We start from the raw sequence: 14,315 nt of genomic DNA on the forward strand, positions 1-14,315 counted from the left end.
ATAGGGGAAAGGTGATTGCATATGCCTCACGACAACTGAAAACGCATGAGGTCAATTACACCACTCATGACTTAGAACTTGGAGCAGTGGTCTTCGCTCTTAAAATCTGGAGGCACTACCTTTACGGTACCAAGTGCACAGTCTTTACGGACCACAAGAGCCTCCAACACATCTTCGACCAGAAGGAATTAAACATGAGACAACGACGTTGGGTCGAATTGCTCAACGACTACGAATGTGAGATTCGCTATCATCCGGGAAAGGCAAACGTCGTAGCCGATGCCCTTAGTCGAAAGGAGTACTCAGGCCGGAGAGTGAAGTCATTAGCTATGTCGATCCATTCGCACCTGTCAATGCAAGTCAAGGAAGCTCAAATAGAGGCCTTGAAACCCGAAAACGTGGCAGGTGAGGCCCTTAGGGGAATGGACAAGAACTTAGAAATCAAGAGTGATGGAGCACGCTACCTCATGAACCGGATCTGGACACCCAAGTTTGGTGGATTGAGAGAGGTAGTTATGAGTGAGGCACACAGGACCCCATACTCCGTACACCCAGGGTCAAACAAGATGTATCTAGATCTCAAGCAACTCTACTGGTGGCCAAACATGAAAGCGGAGATCGCTACGTATGTGAGCAAGTGTTTAACTTGCGCAAAAATAAAAATAGAACACCAAAAACCCTCAGGTCTACTCCAACAACCTGAAATACCTGAGTGGAAATGGGAGCAGATTTCCATGGACTTCATAACCAAACTGCCCAAAACTCAGAGTGGCCAAGATACTATTTGGGTAATCGTCGACAGATTAACCAAGTCAGCCCATTTCTTACCGATCAAGGAAACCGATAGGATGGAAAAACTATCAAGAACCTACATCCGGGAGATCGTACGACTTCATGGAGTACCGATGTCCATCATCTCAGATAGAGACAGCAGGTTTACTTCCAGATTTTGGCAATCATTGCAAAAAGCCATGGGAACAAGGTTGGACATGAGTACAACATACCACCCTCAAACTGACAGACAGAGTGAGAGGACGATCCAAACCTTGGAAGACATGTTGCGAGCATGTGTAATCGACTTTGGCAAGGCATGGGATATTCACTTGCCTTTGGTCGAGTTCTCTTATAACAATAGTTACCATACTAGTATCAAGACCGCTCCATTCGAAGCCCTTTACGGCCGTAAGTGCAGATCACCCCTGTGCTGGATGGAAGTGGGCGACACACAATTGGCAAAAGGTCTAGTCCCTAATAGCACCCTCACTGGTCCGGAGATCATCAGAGAAACTACCGAAAAGATCGTGCAAATACGAGAACGACTGAAGTCCTCAAGGGATAGACAAAAGAGCTATGCCGACAGGAGACGTAAACCCTTGGAATTCCAGATTGGCGACCGTGTACTACTGAAGGTCTCACCCTGGAAGGGCATGATACGCTTTGGGAAGCGTGGAAAGCTAAATCCCAGGTACATTGGACCCTTTGAAATCATTTCGAGAGTTGGTCCAGTGGCTTACAAACTCCAACTTCCAATCGAGCTTAACAAAGTGCATCCAGTATTCCACATATCGAACCTGAAAAAGTGTTTGTCCGACGAAACACTTGTAATTCCACTCGATGAAATCGAGTTAAACGAAAATCTTAACTTTGTGGAAGAACCCGTCGAGATCATGGATAGGGAAGTTAAACGGACTAAGCAGAGTCGCATTCCAATAGTAAAAGTTCGATGGAATGCTAAGAGAGGACCCGAATTCACATGGGAACGGGAAGACCAAATGCTTCAGAAGTATCTGCATCTCTTCCTCAGCCCCTAAAACTTTTATCTTGTATTTAATTTCGGGACGAAATTCCCTCTAACGGGGGGATGATGTAACGACCCGTTATTTCCGGGCATTATAAATCGAGTCTTGTAACCTCTTTGGAATGTAATAGGAATATCATCGATAAATGAATTATTCAAAATCTTTGATTGGAGTACACTATGTAGTAGATATCGTCTTAAGGTTTCCAAATATATAAAGAACACTAAAATCCGAGTTATGAAGAAGAAGTTATGACCATTCTAAGATTTCCGACAAAACCGACAACACCGATTAAACGGAAAATGCAAAGTTTCAATATGATAGCATTTAGCCTTAGGTATCTAAATGAAAGTTATAGATAACATTAAACCGTGAGCATACACAAAAAGAACGTCCAAATCTGACTTCGTATGAGGAAGTTATGATTTTTCCAAGATCTGAATATAACAGTAGACAGCTAAAAACTCGAATCGGAGATCGAGCGACTTTTGGCCGGAATAACCTAAACGAGAATCGAAGGTCTCGACAATGGTATTTCAGCGGTAAAAAGTCTGGCAAAAACCGACATCAGATAAAGAAGTTATGAATTTTCAAAGAAATTCCTTAAACACGTTGAGTTATAAAATAAATAATAAAAATAATTTCGGAATTTGCCAACGGAGTCTAAACGAAAGTTGTAGAGCGTAGTCTCACCTATGCGTGGATACAAGGACCATCGAAAACGGAGTTCGTATGAAGAAGATATGAATTTTAGAAGTTTGTTAAATAAATTATATATTTATTTAAATCAAAATTTCGGACCTTATCCGAAGAGGAGTCAGCGTCCTCATCCGGGTACGCGCTGCGTACCCCTGTACGCCCCGCGTACCCGAGAGACTTGGCCTCTGATCGTCCACGTCGCCCTATCCGAGCCATCCGACCCGTCCGACCCGTCCGAAGTACCTGACCCGTCCGACCCGCTGTCCCGTCCGACCCGCCGTCCCATCCGACCCGTCTCCCCAGCAACCCGTCCCATTCGACCCGCGTACCCAGCAACCCGTCCCATCCGAAGCCGAGGCAGTCGAGGCTTCGGTCATGCATGACGTACGCGTACGCGCTGCGTACGGGCGTACGCTCCGCGTTCGGAGGCGGTTCAGCCTTCCTATAAATAGGATGCGAGGGCTTCCGAGAAAAATGCTCATTTCTCTCCTCTCTCTCACAATCTTGCCTCGTTTTCCGTGCCCGTTCAAACCCGAAGCTCTGGTCTTTTTGCTCAAGTCCCGAGGGTCGATTTTACTCCCGAGATTCCCGAGAATCCCGAGGAAAATCCGTTTCCCGAGACGAAACTCTGTCCGGTTTTCCATCTCGCTATCTTCAAACTATCAGGTGAGTTCATACCCCTGCAAGCACACTTTAAATGCGTTTTTAAATGCTTTTTATACTCTTTTAGGGGGGGGGGGGAATACAAGTAAACACACGACTAAAATCGTGTGAAACATCGATCTTTTTATATACTTTTCATACTGTTGTCTTAACTGTCTTATGAGGTCATTATCATGCAAAACACCTCACAACACAACTTTACCCTCTTGGGATACAATATGCTTATAAATAAAAATATGTTTTATTTATACGGTTGCATACAAATACATCATATCAAGGGTAACATTCTTTACTAAATCATTTTATGCATTCAAAGAAGTTATGATTTATGCTTTGTCAAACATTGTGAAAAAGGATAAACTTTGCATACAAACTACTACTTTAATACAGACTTAGTTGAGAATCCATGAGACGTGTACATCTTCAAACACTGCCTTTTTGATAAAAGGTATCGCTACAAGTCCTGTCTATAACCAGAGTCTCCCGTTCGGAGAACGTGTCAAATGTGTATAGATCTATACGGGAAGTCATGATCCCGCGCCCTGACTGTTAGCTACAGTCCGTCTTTTGGGGTGACAGTTGTCATAACGCTACGACGCCTGAAGAACGTCGCTACAGGCATATTATGTTTAGTATGGTTATAAAACGCATCGGATATACAATTATTATGGTATTATGCTTTTATGAACGAGTAGCTATTAAAACTATTCTTCATCTAACAAGTGTGAATCTTCGTATAGCTTTACTATGTAAAACTATGACACAACTTACAAGCACGTCGTTTGCTTGCGATTTTCGGTCTTAGAGACTGCCAGTTATGTCAGGAAAATAAGGGTTTTTCCTGTATACAAACCAAACAACTAATAGGAAAATAAGGGATTTTCTCGGTACAATTAGTTGCAACTTATATCACGATCATTCATATGCATTTCATACTTTTATAAGAAAATAAGGGTTTTTCTTGGAAAACACAACAAATCATATCTCAACTATTAGGGAAAATATGGGATTTTCTGGATCTAATACATTCATTTTCAACACACGAATCATAACTCGTTACAATTGAAATGCTACATCTTTTGGAAAACATACAAACACTTTCGAATGGCATACATCTTCTCAAAACACCACTTATGAACTCACCAACTTAAATGTTGACACTTTTTCTTTGAAAAAACTTGTATTCTCAGGAAACCGCTAGACCAGGTAGCAACTACTTCTGAAGACTAACGCGCTGGCGTTAGTAACATATTTTGGATCACCATTTTGTATTTGATTCCTTTTGCAAACATGTAACATATACAATCATGTAAACTTTTCAAATATATTTATATTATGGTGGTGTGTACTTTCTTTTCTATGAACTGTTATGATACTGAATATGACGTCCTCCGCCCCCGAACGTTTCAGCCATTCTGGTTTGGGGGTGTGACATTGTTTGATCAGCTTCAGAGTGCATCTTTGTTCTCCAAGATTGATCTGCGATCAGGTTATCACCAGATGCAATTCAGGGACGACGATGTGCAGAAGACAACCTTTTGGATTCGCTATGGTCATTACGAGTTCGTGGTGATACCATTTGGGCTCACCAATGGTCCTGCCGCGTTCATGGATCTCATGAACCGCGTGTGCAAACTGATGTTGGATCGCTCTGTGATAGTTTTTATCGTTAACATCTTGGTTTATCCAAGACTCAGGAGCAGCATGAGGTGCACCTGAGGGAGGTGCTGGAGACACTGGGGAGGGAGAGAATTTTCGCAAAGTTCTCCAAGTGTGAGTTCTGGTTGCATGAGGTGCAGTTTTTGGGGCACCATGGCAACTAGAAGGTTATTCTAGTTGACTTGGCGAAGGTAAAGGCCATGATGCATTGTGAAGTTCCGAGCTCTCCATCTTAGATTCAGAGTTTTCCTAGTCTGGTGGGTTATTATTGGAGATTCATCCAGGATTTCTCCAAGATTTTTGTTCTATTGACCCGATTGACCAAGAAGTCAGTGATATTTTGTTGGGGGCCTGAGCAGCAGGCAACTTTCGAGACTCTAAGACAACGGTTATGCGAGGCACTAATTCTGACTTTGTCGGAGGGTGTCGGTAATTTTGTGGTTACTATGATGCTTCGATCACTGGTATGGGTTCAGTGCTGATGCGGCAGGGTCGAGTGATAGTGTACACTTTGAGGCAATTGAAGCCTCATGAGGCGAATTACCCGACGCACGATTTGGAGCTGGGGGCTATGGTTTTTTCCTTCAAGGTTTGGAGACACTACCTCTATGGGGTTCGTTGTACATTTTCCACGGACCACAAGAGCTTGCGGTACTTGATGGATCAACCGAATCTGAACATGAGGAGGTGTCATTGGTTGGATGTGGTGAAGGATTATGATTGCAAGATCCTTTATCACCCGGGGAAGGTCAGCGTGGTGGCTGATGCTCTCAGCCGTAAGGCGGTCGCGACTTCGATTTGGGAGATATGCTTGAGGATGACAGTGATTACTTCATTGCTGGAACAAATTCGGGAGGCTCATGTCGAGGGTATGAAGAACGAGCACCGAAAATGTGAACGGATCATAGGTCAGGTGGCTTCATTCGATTATGATAGCAGTGGGTTGTTGACCCTGCATCGGAGGGTTTGGATTCCTTACTGGGGTGGTGTATGCCAGGTTTTGATGGAGGAAGCTCATAATTCAAGATTCTCCATTCATCTAAGGGCGACGAAGTTGTATCAGGATCTTCACCCTAATTATTGGTTTCCCTGCATGAAGCGGGACATATCTTGGTATATGGAACGATGCTTAACTTGTAGGAAATTCAAGGCCGAGCACCAGTGACCACACGGCAAGATGCAGCCATTGCAGATTCCCATGTGCAAATGGGAAGACATCAACATGAATTACATTATAAAGTGTCCCAGTACTGCACATGGAGTAGATTCAATTTGGGTCATCGTGGATCGTTTGACCAAGAGTGCACATTTTATCCCTATCTAGGAGAGTATATTGGCTGAGAAGCTAGCCGAGATTTACGTCCAAGAGGTGGTGACACGTCATGGGGTGACGGTTTTGGTTGTGTCTGACCGAGATGTTCGCTTCACTTCTAGATTCTAGAAGCGGTTTCACACCGATATGGGTACTCATCTTCACTTCAGTACAAATTTTGGTGGGAGTTGGGATACGTATCTTCCGTTAGTTGAATTTTCATATAACAACAATTATCACGCCAATGTAGACCAACCTCACTTTGAGATGCTCTATGGGAGGAAATGTAGTCCCCCAATATGTTAGGGCGAGGTCGGCCAAAGAGTCATGGGGAGTACTAAGGTGGTACTCAAGACTACTGAGAAAATCCAACAGGTCTGGAGCATACTTCAGATAACTCAGAGTCGCCATAAGAGCTATGCTGATAGGCACCGATCGGACCTAGACTTTCAGGTAGGAGATATGGTTCTCCTGAAGGTGTCACCCTGGAGGGGTGTCATCCGATTTAGGAAGCGGGACAAGTTGGGTCCTAGGTACATCTAATCGTTCAGGGTTTTGGCTCAGGTGGGCTGGGTTGCGTATCGATTAGACTTCTCCGCCAAGCTTAGTCAGATCCACAGTACTTTTCATGTCTCCCAGCTGCAGAAGTTCTTATTTGATGATTTCGTAGTTATGCCTTTAGAGGATATTCAGGTGGACGAACGCCTGAACTACGTTTAGAGGCCAGTAGTGATTCTAGATCGGAAGAAGAAGACCTTGACGAACAAGGTTGTTTAGCTAGTGAAGGTATAGTGGCTACACCGCAAGGGGTCAGAATGGACATAGGAGCCAGAAGAGGAGATGATGGAGCATTACCCAGAATTAGTTGAGTTAGCAGACTACGAGGACGTATTCTGAGACAAGTGGGGGAGAATTGTAATGTTTGGTTCCTGGTATGTAATTAACTTATAATTTATTCTATTTTATAGAGCAAATCGACATGTTGGGAGCCCTAAACTCGTCGAGTAGAGAGCATAAGGGCCCTGTATTTTAAACACCTTAACCCCAAGGTGTTGGCCTCATTTCCAGCCTCCAAGTCCCTAACACTAGATCTCGAAACCCTAAAGCTATTATGAGTGTTTGTGAGCCATTTTTAATGTTGTTAGTGTGTGTTTGAATCCATTGGAAGAAGGAAAAGCTTGAGGACGCAAGAAGGAGCTTATAGATCCATAATCCTTGCCTCATCGACGACATTTTACTGGTAAAAAGCTTCAACATTGCCTTGTGGTCATTTAGATCTGCATTTTCGAGTTCCTTGCTTGTTTTTGGTCCAAATGATATGAATCTTGGGATTTGGACGTCCCAAGTGGAGAACACTTCAGATCTAGAGTCTTGAGGGGTTTTATGGCTTAAAGTTGCCAACTTTATGGCCATGGGAGTCCCATGCAACCTTTAGCGCATCATTTTAGTCTTTTGGAGCATCTAATGGCCATTCATGTTGAGAAAGCTGAGACTTTATGTGATCTTTTTGTCCCTAGATCCATAGATCTATGACCTCATGGTCTATCTTGTAGTTTTGGTGGTGTTTTTATTAAGACTTTGGCCTTTTTAGGTGAGGGTTTGAGCTTAATCCCTTTAGGAAAGGTATTAATGGGTAAAGTTGGAAACTTTACCCTTCTAGAGGCTTTTCCAGTCTAGATCTGGAGTATAGGGTTTAGATTTGAAGAATAAGGGCTTAATGCATTAAGAAGGGTTAGCAGAATAAAGAACTCGACGAGTTCATAGAGGAACTCGACGAGTTGGGTCGAAGTGACCTGATTCTATTAAAGGAAGAACTCGACGAGTTGGAGGAAAAATCGACGAGTTGGATCGTGACTTCACGATTCTTTGATTTATGGGAACTCGGTGAGTTGAAGGGTAAACTCGACGAGTTGAGTCAACTCGTAGCGTTGACTTTGACTTTGACCTTAACTTTGAATTTGACCATAGTTGAACCTAAAGGGCTATGAGTATGAAATGGTATCTAAGGGGTTGTTTTGGTTCAAGGAGTGAGTAGAGTTGATTCTGGGGTAGAGATGTTTCAACTATCATCCAACATTGGAGGTGAGTTTTCCACCTATTTGAACGGGTTGAAGGCACTAATGTTGGCACATATTTATGACTGTATATATATATATATATATATATATATATATATATATATATATATATATATATATATATATATATATATATATTCCAGACTAAGGTCTGATGCGGGGTGGTGCCTGATGTATGTTTATATGCTTTCCGAATTACGATGCAATGTCGGGCGGTGTCCGGGGAATGTTTGTATGCTTGATGTCTTCATGATTCTTGCATGTGTCTGTATTGGTATGTTTCTGGATTACGGTCTGATGTCGAGCAATGCCTGAGGAATGTTTGTATGTTTTCTGGATTACGGTCCTGTGTCGTGCGGGGCCCGAGGAAAAATTATATGCTTATGTTATGTTATGTGATTATTATATATGTATTTGTTGATATGTTTATATGTATATCGAGCTTTGCTCGATGTTGACCACTATCTGATGCCAGCCAAGGCCCGATGAAGGGGATGGGCGCACGATATGTTTACATGTGATTATGTGATTATATGTATGGTATGTGAAACTCACTAAGCTTTGTGCTTAAAGTTTTTAGTTTTGGTTTTAGGTACTTCTAGTAGCAAAGGGAAGAGCTTGGTATGACTGCATTGCACACACCATAATGTTTAGCCTGAGATATTTACTCTGATATATTTGACATATGTTTTGATATCGATGTACCGTTTATGATGTTTTGAGATACTATGACTTATGATTTGATAAGACGGTTTTAATAGGTATGGTTTTATTTAATATTTAAAAATGAAATTTTTGGTCATGGATTTTAGGATGTTACAATAAGATTTAGCTCATCGAACGGTGTGTTTTTTTTATATTATTGGTCTCCGATTTTGATACTTTTAATCTTTATAGTAAATTAAAATTTTTATATGAAATATTTTAAACACTAAAATTCTATAAAACGACGACGTGTTTGTTTCCATGTCAAATCTAGAGTTTTTCATTTTCCAAAGTCTGTGTATTTTAAAAATATATTTACCAAAATGGTGTGGTTTTAAAAAGATTTACCATTTAGGTTAAATTTTATACCAAATCAAATTAGAAGGTAAAATAGAAAAAGAAAAGAAATTGACTTATCTTGGTAATTAAATTTTCTTTTTGTTCACATCTTGGTAACTATTTTTTTATACACATATAGGTAACAAAATTTTTGGAAGTGTTCACATATGACCATTATGAGTGGATGTAACGTATTACAGCCGGTAATAATGGTCATACGCGAACACTTCCAAAAAGTTTGTTGCCTAGATGTATACTGAATGTTTTTATCAGTCGGATACGTTTCAAGTATACATATATAATAATTAATTTTATTCATGACTAACCCATAAGTAACGAATTTTATTCATTACTAACCCATAGGTAGAATACGATTGAGAATATATAGTTTTAGAAAATATATATATTATTGTATAATCCAAAATAATTAATGTTTTATATTAACTTAATATAAAAATTATTATATGAAAGTAAACGTCATTATTATATTTCAAAAGCATATATTTGCAAAAATTTTAATTATATATTTGTATTATGTAGAATTCGTCTAACCAAATATTAATTTCGGTCAACATACACTACAAGGAAAACGATCATTAGCGGCGACAAAAGTCGCCGCTAATAATTGGGGTTGTCGCCGGTAATAGCAATATCGGCGACGCGTCGTCGGTAATAACTCGTCGCTACTATTTCGTCGCTATTGATGAAATTGTCGCCGCTAATAATGCCTGTCGCCGCTAATGATCAAGTCGCCAATATTGTTGTGTGTCACCGCTAATAACATTGTCGCCGGTAATAACGTTGTCGCCAGTAATAGTGTCGCCGATAATAACAATTTTCATTTTTTTATTTTTTTAATTAAATATTTTGGTTGCCGGTAATAATGTCGTCGGTAATTACATAACAACATTCGATTAAATATCAAAAATAATATTGTGGACGCTAATTACGTAACAAACATCCGATTATAATTAATTGAATATCAAACGTCATAATATCCGATTAAATATAAAAGTAATAATGTTGCCCGGTAATTATATAACATCCGATTAAATATAAAAAATAATAATGTCGCCCGGTATTAGTGTCATCGGTAATTACAAAAAACAACCAAAGTTTTACAATCTACGAAGTAGCAAAGCGTGACAACGTATGCAAATAAAACTCATCCCTACATACCATCATCTTCGTTCCCATCATTTCCTTGATTATTTTAGGATTGAAAAAACGATTAAAGCTCATCCCTACATGCCGGGTCGTTGAGCATCGCATAAAGATTTTCAAACTACATATTTAATAACAACATTTATAAACTTTTAAGTTAAATTATCAAACTTAAACAAAAACTACCAAAATACATTGTTATTTTTAAACTAAGACAAAAAACCAAAGTACGTTGTTAGTTTTTGCACTTGGGACAATAGCCTAATTACCAAACTTTTTAGCAAATAATCACCACAAAACCAATATTACCAAATCAACATGCATTTTACGATGCTAAAGTAGATTGTTATTTTTAAACTAAGACAAAAAACCAAAGTACGTTGTTATTTTTTGCACTTGGGACAATAACCTAATTACCAAACTTTTTAGCAAATAATCACCACAAAACCAAAGTAGATTGTTTTACCTGTAATGGTTGTGATGGTTGTGGTGGTGGTTGCGAAGGCTGTGGAATCGGTGGGAAAGCACCATGTTTACGGCCAATGCCTCTAATATGGTCACGTCACTCTCCTAATACTTTTTTCAAACGCAACTCTTTCTTGAGTGGGTGTTAACTGACTTTCACATTGAGTTTGTTCTAACAGCTCTTTAACTAACCGATTCTGTAACTCCTAAAAGTGAGTAACAATTAAGTATAAATAAATATTTAATTATATGATAAAATTATAATTAAATACTTACATATTGTTGTTCCGCATCAGCAGTAACAAATAGATCATTCTTATTAGTATGAGCTTTGCGAAACGTTTCCACTCTCTTAAAGTTCTGTTAACTTTGAAAATTAGATTATATTTTAAATAAATAATTACATGTATCGTACATTACCTTCTTATAGCAAGTACTGCTATACCAGCTCGACCCCCCACGATTCACATTTGTTTGCAATTGACGGATTTTTTTATTTCTTTCTGAAGAAATTCTGTGTTCGTTTGTTTGGAAATATTCAACTGCTTTCTTCCGATTATCAACGTCCATACCCTCTAGAGGGTTGTTTAATGCTCCCGGGATATCTTCATACCCTCCGACTAACATAAAATATTCTTTTGCTTCAGCTTTACGTTCTCGATAACCTTTTAACAAAGCTGCTTGAAAACTCTCTGTCAACATATTAGCTTGTGGATCCTGTTACATCTGATCCAAATCAAACTTTGTGTACAAAAAAAAAGGTTAACCAAGTAAAAAAATTATAGTTAACAATATAAACTTTATTTAAATAAATAATTACCGCTAAATGTTGTAATATAGTGTCATGTATTGTAGGGGAAAATTTTTTCCAAATCCATTTATTAAAAGGGACCATCTGCCACATTGGTTTTCCAACTTCTCGGGAAAACATGTATTTTGGCTCTCATACGGGATCAAATGTGATATCCCTATCATATTCCATGCTACTGGGTTTGCCCTGGTTCCGTAAGATCGCTTTTTCAAGCTTTATGTTTTTCGCTTTGCCTCGAACTTTCCTTCGTGCAGGTTGCTCGACTGCAAATGTAATTAAAAATTATTAGAAACAATATTTAATTTATAATAACTGAACAAAAATAATAAATAAAAATTCATTATAAGACTTACCGTCCTGCTCGTGATGACCATCACCTCTACCACTTGGGAAAGGGGGGTCCTCAGCTCCATCACCCCCGTGCCCACGACCCATAATAGCAACCATGGTATACATAAAGAAAAGCCATATTGTCATTATTTCCTGAAAAATTATAAGATATACAAATATAATTTTTATTACAATAATTTTTTTTTATTTTTTTATTTTTTCAGTTATAGCATCCTTTAACCTATTTTTATGGTAACCGATTATTATTGGCTGTAGAAATTTAACCTTATAAATTAATTTGAAGATTATAAGTTAACTATATAATTTATTGGTTAATTAATTTGGAGTTAGCTTGGGTAAAAACTAGAAACTTTCTAGTTTTTGTATATAAGTTCTTAAACAATTTTATAATTTTCTTTTGTGTTTTTTTTTTTTCAAATTATAACTATAATTTATTTTTTTTATTTTTTTTTCAATTATAGCATCCTACTTATACCAAAACCACATACTTTTACATAATACATAAGAGTATGAAATTCACATACTTTTACATACATATACCACATATACACCAAATATAAATACATACACATACACAATAAAATAACATCCTACTTAAACCAAATACACATAATTTCACATATATACATAATAATTGCCATTCAATCACCACAACAAGAAATTGAACAATTTACTTCTAATCCAAAACAACACCACCAAAATCAAGAATATGAACAATTTATTATCATTCAATAACTAGATGAAGCTACAAATCGAAATTAACATACAAATTAAAAATGAAAGTACCAAATCAACTTACCTTTCTTCAAGAAATGGAGTTAGAAATTGGTCTCAAAAGCTTCAACCACACCTAGAGAAATTTGCTTGGAACAATGTGGGGAGAAATTTGCTTGGAACAACCAAATTGAAGAGAAAATCGGCGAGAGTAGCAAATGGCAAAGGTCTAGGGCAGCAAACAGAAGGAAGAATGAAGAATGGAGGGTTTCTGCGTGAGTTTTTTTTTTTTTTTTTTTTTTTTATCTACGAGAGGCAAAAGCGACGACTCCTTTAGCGGCGACAGGGAACCCTTTACCGGTGACAATCACTAATAGCGACGACAAACTGGAGGGAAGGGTACCGCGTCATTATATTTTTAGTGAACTATTAGCTGCGACTTTTTTTTAACTTTTAGCGGCGACACATATGTCGCCGGTATTAGGTTAGACAGGATAAGACACCGCACCCGTTGGATTGGATATCTAATCAAACGGTTCAGTTGTAACAGAGGGAGAAAGCACGGATTCGGGTGGCAACCCTTTAGCGGCGACACTATTACCAGCGACATTGGTTTTTAGCGGCGACAATATCTAGAGTCGTTTTCAGGGTATATTTCTTGTAGTGATAGGTTACGCAGAGGGCGTAGCAGTATGTAGATAGTTAAATATTTATTTCAGACATTATGGGCTGTGCACTTAGCGCTATGAATAGATAAAGTTCAAGGTTATAAGCAATTATATTCAACTCTTCAGATTCCTTTAAAATATTAGGTTGCTCCCAAGCACCGTTTTTTATATTTGGTTAATTACATTTTTATTGCATTTTTTATGATTATAGTTTTGTCAACTTTGCCTTAATGACCAACAGAAGGTCCATAATTTCGTTTTCAGTGTTAAATAAAATATCAAATCCTAATAATTAGGGATGATTATCAAAGAATTATTATGTTCTTTTGGCTAGCAGAAATAAATTAAAGCAAAAGCAAAAAAACTAACGAGAAGTTGGAAGGTATATGTCAACCAAGTATTGCTGAACGGATTCAGAAATCAATTTCACCAAATCAATGGTTTGTCTATAGACTACTACTATTAATAAAAAAAAAAATTAATAATAACTTGCACTTAATATTTAATGAACCTGGACACCGTAGTAGCATGACTAAAAATCTGGAGATCGATTTATGAATTGCTAGAGCATCCACAACTTTGAAGGTATATATGACAACGTCTAAGTAAATGACAAGGTAACTGAAAGACGAAGATTACCTGCGTGAATATTCCAGTACTCTTGCACATAGTTTATGTGTTGTTGTCATGGTTGATATAAAACAAAGAAAAAACTTCATCATCCATCATGTGCAGTAGTGCGATTTAATTTTCGAGGGACCTGATCATAGTCAACGGTTATACATGTTACAAATAATAATTTAAGCCAAGGGCAAAACTGTCTAGATAAACATCTATATAATCAGGAGCCACAAAACTCCGTCTGCCATACATACTCACCAATTGAGT

General features: G+C 38.5%; 1 protein-coding gene across 1 annotated transcript in view; it reads left to right on the top strand.

Moving 5' to 3' along the window:
- The first annotated feature begins 14,275 nt into the window (after nt 1–14,275).
- Nucleotides 14,276–14,315, top strand: part of LOC145097075 (uncharacterized) — a 7,078-nt gene continuing 7,038 nt past the window's right edge. Inside the window, exon 1 of the mRNA XM_079034576.1 lies at nt 14,276–14,315. This exon is cut by the window's right edge and continues 992 nt beyond it. The gene's annotated coding sequence lies outside the window, so the exon portion shown is untranslated.

The sequence above is a fragment of the Lactuca serriola genome, chromosome 1 (assembly GCF_051521515.1).
Source record: "Lactuca serriola cultivar US96UC23 chromosome 1, Lser_US96UC23_V15, whole genome shotgun sequence".
Taxonomy (NCBI): Eukaryota; Viridiplantae; Streptophyta; class Magnoliopsida; order Asterales; family Asteraceae; genus Lactuca; species Lactuca serriola.